Source organism: Falco cherrug, chromosome 2 (assembly GCF_023634085.1).
Source record: "Falco cherrug isolate bFalChe1 chromosome 2, bFalChe1.pri, whole genome shotgun sequence".
Lineage (NCBI taxonomy): Eukaryota > Metazoa > Chordata > Aves > Falconiformes > Falconidae > Falco > Falco cherrug.
Genome location: NC_073698.1, coordinates 12,566,858 through 12,575,529, shown reverse-complemented (window position 1 = coordinate 12,575,529; position 8,672 = coordinate 12,566,858).

Below are 8,672 nucleotides of genomic sequence, written 5' to 3'. Positions count from 1 at the left end.
TGAAAATATAGCTGACTTGCTTTTTAAGAGAGTAAATGTGGAGCACAATGTTTTAGATTTTCTTTGGGCATGACTGGTATCTTGTAAAAGCTTTCATTAGCTTTAGCTGTATTTGCCACCCTTCCATTAAGCTATGCATAGTGTACTAATGCCAGCAGCTAATACCCGTATTTACTTGGAAGTGGGATTTTCAACGTGCTTAAGGTCATGTGAGTTTCTACAGCTACTGGAGTAATATGTGTCTGTGTTACTTCTGCTACCTGCCTCGTGATAGTAGTGATTCTTGGGAAGCAGAAAAATGGGTGTAGTTTGTAATTCTCTGTTTTCAATTAAACTACTAAAACCTTGGTATATAGGCAGTGTATTTAGAAAGGGGAAAAAAAGTCGAGCTGTACTTGTCAGGGTCTAGCAGTGGAGAAGCCAGCTGCTGCTTTAGGTCTGACCCAACAACATGGTTGTCATGGCAACAACAAAAAAAAATACATTGGTCTCACAGTATTACAAGGTATAATCACTGTGCCAAAGTGAGCAAATGAGCATACAGTTTTACTGGAGAGGAGAGACATAGCAGAAATGCCAGTTCAATGCCTTCATGGAAATCTTAAGTGCATAATGCCATCATTTGTGTTCTTGAAGTAATGTAACACTTCTTGGGGAAAATAATACTTTTAAGAAATCTAAGAAATCAGGTGGCCAGGGTTGGATGAGGTTATCTTCATATATGCGGGCAGTTGTTCTCCACAGTGCAGGAACATCGCTTTCTTAAATTTTTGCATAATGCATAGGTATGATCAGTCATTTTCTTTTCCCAGTAGTGCTCTTCCTCCCTGATTCTGGAGAAAGAGCTGTAGAGACTATATAGCTCAGAGCTGCAGCTTTATTTGAGTTTTTTGTTAGCATTGTTGTTCAGCTTGACCACAGAATTGGCAGATCCTATCTCTAACTCCCCCCTCAAAGCTTTTGTGTTTTAGCCTCCTGCAGCGTAAGCTGACCCACAATCTGAGGACTCAGCAATACACAAACACAATATGATAACTGAGGAATCTCAAGCCCTATCTCTTGGTGGGTTTTGCATCATTAACTACTGAATTTTCTTCACCACTACTGGAAAGCTAAAGTGCTCCCTGCTTTTTCTCCGGGAAAAGCCCTGTGCTTTCAGTATTGATGCTGTATTGATGTTTAATTTTCTACTGTGCTTCTTGTACTCATCTAGGCAAAGACAAGCAGATAATTAGTTTTTGTAAAACTGCAGTGTGACTGTGAGTTCTTAACAAACAAACAAACAAACAAGTCAGACTGGTGGTCTATACCTCTGCTCCCAGCATAGGTTTTTTTTCTAGGAACCTCTCTTCAATATGACAAATAACTTTCAACACAGGTAGTGGAGCTGGTAAGGCAGCTGTTCCAGGAGGTGAAGTGGAAGAAAGTTAACATTCTTGTCACTTCAAGAAATGTAATATTAAACAGTTCCTAGCAATCAGGATTGTTTAATCCTGTGGGTTTTGTAAGCAACACCTGAACTCACTGTTAACTGGTGGCTTGAAACAAAGTCACTCCTTTTATGAACAGTTTCCCCCTTGTTTATGGTTGTCTTAGGTGTAGCATTGGAACTGAAAACCAGGATCTATTTTCCATAGGGACTAACAGTTAAACCTCTGAGGTTTTTCAAAAAAAGCCTTGTCTTCCAAAATTTTTCTTGAATATGTTTTAGAATTCTGAAGGGATTAGTAGTATGAGGATTAAAGCTTAACGGTAGTCCTGCAGCTGGAAATAATTGTGCTGTGTGTATACAGGTTTTTAAAATGTTTAGCATCTATTTGTCTTCCTCAAGTAGATGACTGAATATTAAAGGTTTCATATTGCAACCAGCAAAATTACTGTCTGCATTTTTCAGGATTTCACATAGTCATAGGTACCACATAGGCATCCTGTGAATGGCTGGAAGGAGATTTTTTTATTATTATTATTTTTAAAAGTACTCCCTTTTTGGTGAGTTCCAGTTCCTCTGTTAACTTGGATTCTGTTTGAAATAAAATTCCGGGGCAGAGGTGACTTGGTACTTTGCCTGTTTACCTTTGAGTGCCTCCCGGGCAGCCCAGCTGGTGCCTGCTGTGGTGACAGCCTGGTGCCTCCTTTCAGCCATGGACGTACCGGTTCCCATTGAGCTGCTGAAATTTCTCTCTGCTTTTTCCTGCAACTACAAATACCTTCAACTCTTTCATGTTGGAGAAGAGATGTGAACGCAGGGTCAAACCATCAAATGGATGGCTGATGTTGCCTTGAAGTGCTTCACTTCAAAGGATGATCTGCAGAATTCAAGCCTTGAAGGGACGTGCTGATGCTCAGAAAGTGCTTCAGGTTCAAGTGTTTATTCCTATCTGCAATCATGGCCAGTTGGAGCCTGAAGCCTTAATTCTCTAAGGAACGTCAGAATCATATGTAGGGGCTTCTCTGATTTTATTTCTTTCTCTGTGCCTAGTACTGTGCAGTACAGATTCAGGGGGAGGGAAAGAAAATGCTCACAGAAATGTTCCCTTCCATGGAAGTCCTCCTAACATATCCCGTCAACTTTTAGAATGGAATGTAGTTAGTTGTTGGTCAAGAGCAAAACTTCCTGCCAAACTTTGTCTTGCTTATTCAGGAAGAATATTTTGGGATGCTTCTTCCAAAGAAATAAAGTCTGTGTTTTGTTGTAAGTTCAGCTACTTTTTCCCTAGGCAGACTGACATTGTTATATTTAGCAATAAAAGCAAATACAGCCTCATTGCCATACTTCATGTCCCCCAAGGTACAGTTCGAGCAGAGCATAAATAGGCAAGTTTGAAAAAGTCATATTTCCTAAGCTCCTCTGAGCTCTCTTCTTGAATTGGGGATAAGCAGAAAGAAGAATATTATTTCCATTGGTGTCCAAGTCACTCATTTTAAGTAAATTTTAAAAAACCACTCAATTCTTTTCATTGTTCAGTCACAGATATATTTTACCGTTGTGCTGCTTGCTTGCTTTGGCTGAGATCATACGGGTTGACTTTTATGAATTTCAGACTTGACTTTGTTTCCTTGTCACCAGTGGGCATATCATGGGATGTAACTGAAGAAGAATGGCTGTGATGCTGTGACTGGCAGGGAAATAAGATAGAAAATGAAATAGCGATTATGTCTAGGTTTTAAATTGCCTTAGTTCAGAGAGCTGGAATATACCTAAGGGATGTGATAGAAGTGTCTATGTAGTATGGGGATTTTCCCCTTTTGTAGCATCTGACGAGCTGTTCGGGAGCAGAAACTTAACATCACTGATCTTACCAAAATTTGATCTTTCAAGTGGGGAACAAGCACAAAATTGCTTGGAATTCTAATGTGCCCGGTGCAGCTCTAACAGGAAGGAAGTGTCATGTAGATCTAAGCAAACTACATCTCCAAATCCCAACTTGCCACCAAGCCTAAGAAATGGTAGAGGGAAGCAGCACTGTACAGGAGGTGAAAAAATGAAACAGAGAAGTCTGATTGCTCTCCATTGAAATCAGTAGCATCAGAATAGGAAAAGATGATTTCTAAATTGTACTATAATATAATCTTCTGGATTACAGTGGGGTTCTGTTATGATAGGTTTTATGGAAAGTGAGGCTGTAAAGCAGGCTGTGTTCTGAACAGCCTAAATGCTTAGAAGTTTGGGTGAAAGGCAGGAAGAGACAGACTATTCAGTCCCACAAAAAATTATATTTGAGGGCTGAGCGATGATCTGCCCCTCCTTCCAGCTTTTTTCCTGGAAATACTCATGTTAAGAAGTTGGGCCATTTTTAAATTTTTTTTTAACTAAGTTATTTCCAGTGGATGGGATTTCAAGCAACTGGTCTTCCTCCAGTGAAAAAGGGTTATTTTTCCTGCACTGGGAGAGCAAATTGTAAGTTTGAGCTGGGTAAGGGTGGAGGATAGATGTGCCAGTCGGTCTGCTTGCTTTCAGATGGGGCTCCCTGGGGTTGATCTCTGTCCTTTGGGATGGCCTGGTTGGACTTGGTAGCACACGAGTCGTTGGGATTGGTGAGGTGCGTGGAGGGTGTGCTTTGCTGAAGCATCACGTGGTTCGCCACCGCCTGGGTGGATGGTTGAATCCTAGCACTAAACTTTTGGACATTCTCTGCAAGATACATTAACTCTCTGAAAGAAAAGTCTATCCTGACTGAAATCCCCATGAATCCTTCCTCTAGTGTGCATGCGTCCCAGACGTCCCTGTGTTCATGTGTCCCAGGTAGGAGCCCCAGATGTGCTGTGTCATGGTGAGACCAGCGCAATTCAGAATTCTGTGAATGTTACTGCTGAATTTGTCCCTCTGGTGAGATCAACATCATGAAAATGTCACGGTCCCTTTGAGGACAGGATGACAATGGACTTGGAACAAAACCAGTCATGTAGCCTAATTCATACCCCAGTTTGCAAAGGCTGATACTCCTGCGTGCTGTTTACCAGTCCTCAAGCCTAGTGTGTGGTAGTCTCAGTCTCCTCCCTTGCTCTGGAGAGGTACTGCAGCTGCAGGCTGCTCCAAAGCCAGGCCGCAACGGAGGTTGTCAACAGAAGAGTGGAAGAAGTTGGGCTCCTGTTGGGTTTCTTTCTTCTGATGAAGTGAACTTCACTTGCGCCTCTTAAAGGACTCCTGTTAAACCAACGTCCCCAGTCAAACCTACCCCTGCTAGCAACGTAAGGATCCATCACATTTCCTACTGCAAGACTTGTTTTTGGCAGTGCAGCAAAGATGGTGAACCTTGTGATTTATTTTAGAAGGTGACACTTCACTGGAACATCTTTTCGGTTTATAACTTTTAGGGCTGAATTGATTTCAGTTGAAGGCACAGGTAAGCTGATGGTAAGAACAATGAATCGTGTTTTCTGAGAGCTTTAGAAATTATTCATAGATGTTGAAATCTATAGCTGTTGTATGTCCACCTCCTCTTTTCATTTATGCTTGTTTTTCAAACACCAGCTTTTAAAAAATGAATATTCTCTCTTTCAGTGCAAACAGTGAGAGAAGGAATCATTTTAGAAAATTGCAGAGCTAAAGGATTTTTTTTAAAAAGCAGATTGAAGTCCTTTATGTAATACCCCTTTCTGCTATTTGTTCCAATGAAGAATAAAAGCAAGACGGTGTTATGTAGGTGTTGGGGCAGGGGATGGTAATCAGGACTCCGGAGTCTATTTCCAGCCACTGACACAGGATGGTGGCCTGGTTTTCTTTCTCCTTGATGGACTTCTGCTGCAGAACTTGTTGTATGTGCGGAGTCAGGCATGAAGCTAAGAGGTGAAGCAATAATTTCATCCCTACTCTGTGATGCAAAGAAAGCAGGGTTCTGTTTTATGGCTCTGCTGTGGTTTGTGTGAATTCACAGAAGCAGCTCAGGCATGTAAACCCTTCCAGTCCAAACCCTGGATCTGACTGGACAGCCGGGTGCTGGCATCCCAGCTCTGTTCCCACTGAAGGAGCTGCACCTTTACCCCTGCAGTGCTAACCCATGGGGAACAAAGCAAGGACCCACCCTGGAGCATCTGATAGCCTCAGTGGTCACGGCAGGGATGCGGGAGGTCTGAATGAATATTGATTGAGGCAGGGGATAGAGTGAGGAGTGCTCAGCATTGGTCCCTTGGGTGCGTTCATGGCTTACACACCCCTGGGTCCCTCTGTCTGGAGGCGATCGGCCACCCGTGGTTGTGCAGCAAGACCTGGGCAGTGATGTCTTCTGCCAGTCTGGGTGGAGCACTGAAGTGAGATGACACAAATATAGTCCCTGGTGCAGAAAGGTGCATGTTGGCGTAGCCAGCGGCTGTGCAGCGCTTCTGTGGTGGGCAGTGATTGCAGCAGGGGGGATCCAGCCACCCTCTGCGATGTGCCTGGGTGGCAGTAGCCCGTCTGGACTTGTGTTTTCCAGGTCAAACTCCTACGGTAGGACAGGATGTGTTGGAGCAACATGGAGGAGATGGGAGCATTTATGTATCAAGCCTTTCCTTTTCATACTGCTGCAGCCTGGCTAGCTGGCTCCTCTTCAGCGTTTGTTGGTTTGGAGTGGGTTTGTTATTTAATTTTATCCATTTTTTCCCCAATAGTTACTCCTTGCCAAGAATATCAAACCTGAGAACTAGGGCAAGCGTGTTGCGAGAAAACTGAGAGATGCCATGGGATGCCTTGGTACAAGGGAACGCGAGGGGGGACTTGACAGAAGGCCTGGAGGGCATTTGGACTGTGCTCAACTGGAGACGGACACAGTGCAGAACTAGCAGATGCAGAAAGTTAAAGTAAAAAATAATAAAATGGTGAAATTAAGCAAAGAGGAGAGATCAGAAGGATTGTGATGGATGAGCAGGAAAGATGAGCGGAGTAATGTGGACAGAGAGAAGCTCTTCCCACCCCTGTAACACGCCTTAGCCAAAGAGGTGATAACTCACTAACTAGGACCAGATGGGCTCATTTGTCTGTGCTCGACAGCTCAGCAGAACTTGTTTCAGCTGCCACAAAGGATGAGTTTCAGAGTCTCAGCACAGATCATTGCTCTTTTGACAACCAGTTCAGGGGCCTGTCAACAGGTTTTCCAACGCACTAAACATCTGCAGAAAAATGCTGAGCAACATCTGAGATTGTGGTCAGTTAAGAAGCATCTGAAAGGGAGCTGGGAGCTTTTGGAGATCTAGTTTCTGTCCCGGGATGCTCAGAAACCAGTGCTCTGAGACATTAATCCTGTGACTGGCACGGCTCTGGTTTTATCCCAGTGTTATGCTGCTGGCTGCAGTGGAGTTATTCTTGGTACTTGCTACTGTAAATGGGAGAGCAAGACCAAGATGTTTCTAAATACTTGGAATTCTTTTTTTAGTGAAATGTGTTTTCTAAGTGGAAATAACAATAAACCAAAGACTTTTTTTAGAATATCCTGAACATCTTAAGAGTCAGCCACATCTTTTCCTGCTGAGTGCAGGGAATCTGGTGGGATGAGCCGCCTCCACCAGTCACAGGGACAGTGAATAACTGAGTGTCTGAGAGCACCAGCTGCAAATCAGAGGTGGCAAGCTGGGCTCTAGAGGGATGGGTCAATGCCGAATGGCATCATTATGGGACTAACCCAGCAGCTGCTCTTTCTAAGCAAAGAGATTTGTCAGTAAATTGAAAAATCCCCACAAGTTTTCTTAGCCGATGTAGCAGAAACAGAGGAGACATGGGGACAGCAAGGTGGGGGCATGAGGGACATGGCGGGACTAGCACTGGCTCTTCAGCTAAGCCAACTCCTGCCAGCAGAGGAGTGAGTCCAGGCTTGTTTTCTACTCCTGGCTTTTAATTCTCTTCTTTCCTCTGTGATGCCTAGATTTTCAAGAATCGCAAAGCAGTGGAGATACTATTTTTTTCATCCCACATTCAGTAGGACAGAATATAAATGGTAGTTTTAAAGCAATATCCAGGGGGCTTAGAAAGTATGAAGATACTCCTAAGCGTTCTCTTCCTTTTTATTGTGAGCTGGGAACAGGGAAAAGCTTGTTATCTGCAGGTGTCTGCTTGTCATCAGTGAGGTGCTGCCATGTGCAATACAACATGAATTGGCATTGGACACCAAAGCTGTAGAGCTTTGCTGTAATAATTAACGCACATAAACTGAACGGGACAGATGCAGCAGGAATGGTGGCTCCAGCTCATACCTGTCATCTCCCGTAGCAGATGTATCCTCAGCCTCTGGTGCTTCCATGCTGGTGTTATCGTAGGCACAGTAGGAGTGGGGGAGTGAGGAGGAAACGTGATGCTCACAGTTTGAGGTCCTGAACTTGCCCATGGAGCTGCTGCCAAGCAGAGCGCTGGTTCAGTGGAGCCCTGCATCTCGGATGTGACTTCGAGCAATGGTTGGTTTCTTGTATTGCAGTTTGGTTGCCGTTACCCCATGCTGCCACATAACCACAGCCCCATCACAGGTTGCTCGTTCCTTGATGGAGTGTGAAAACACAGGGTCACCCCTTCTCCTCTATGCCAGGCACATGGAAGGAACCCAGTGCTTATGAAAACACCCCCAAATTTTTCTTCCTTGCTTTGAAGCATTCAGATCCCAAAGGCAAGCCTTGGGCTTCCTTGGCTGCATCTTTGCAATCCTTTAATGCAACCCCAGTATGATGCAGAGATCACAGTGAAGACAAAACCACCTCACTTGCCCGTCAGGGATATCTCTTGCAACGGCCTCTTTGTTGTTCCAGCCCAAGGGGCTCTTCCTTCTTACGGGCTGTAAGACATAGCGTGACGGGTCAAGGCAAGGCCGGAGATCCCAAGAGAAAGAAATGAAAACAAGCTCCTTTAATATAAACTACATGTTTTCTTGCCATGCTCAATTTACACACTGCATTTTTGACTCCTCTCTGATGAGCAGTGTTTATCTGGCAGGGGACAACTGTCATTAGCAACGAAGGGCAGCATGAGATATTTCTGTGCCTTGTTTAAACAGTATCTTTTGTTTCTCTTTTCCTTTTAACATGATTGAGCAAATGACTCAAAAGCAACTGAGGCAAGGCTACAGCGCCCTGCTCCATTTCTGCATGCCTCTAGCTATTTTATAAGTTTGAGGGAAAATAAAACATTAAGTAAAGGATTTCAACCTGCTGATTCAGAAGGGTCAAAGAAAACCTGTCTCCAGGAGACAAAAAAGAAGTGAGCTTTCAGCTTCTAT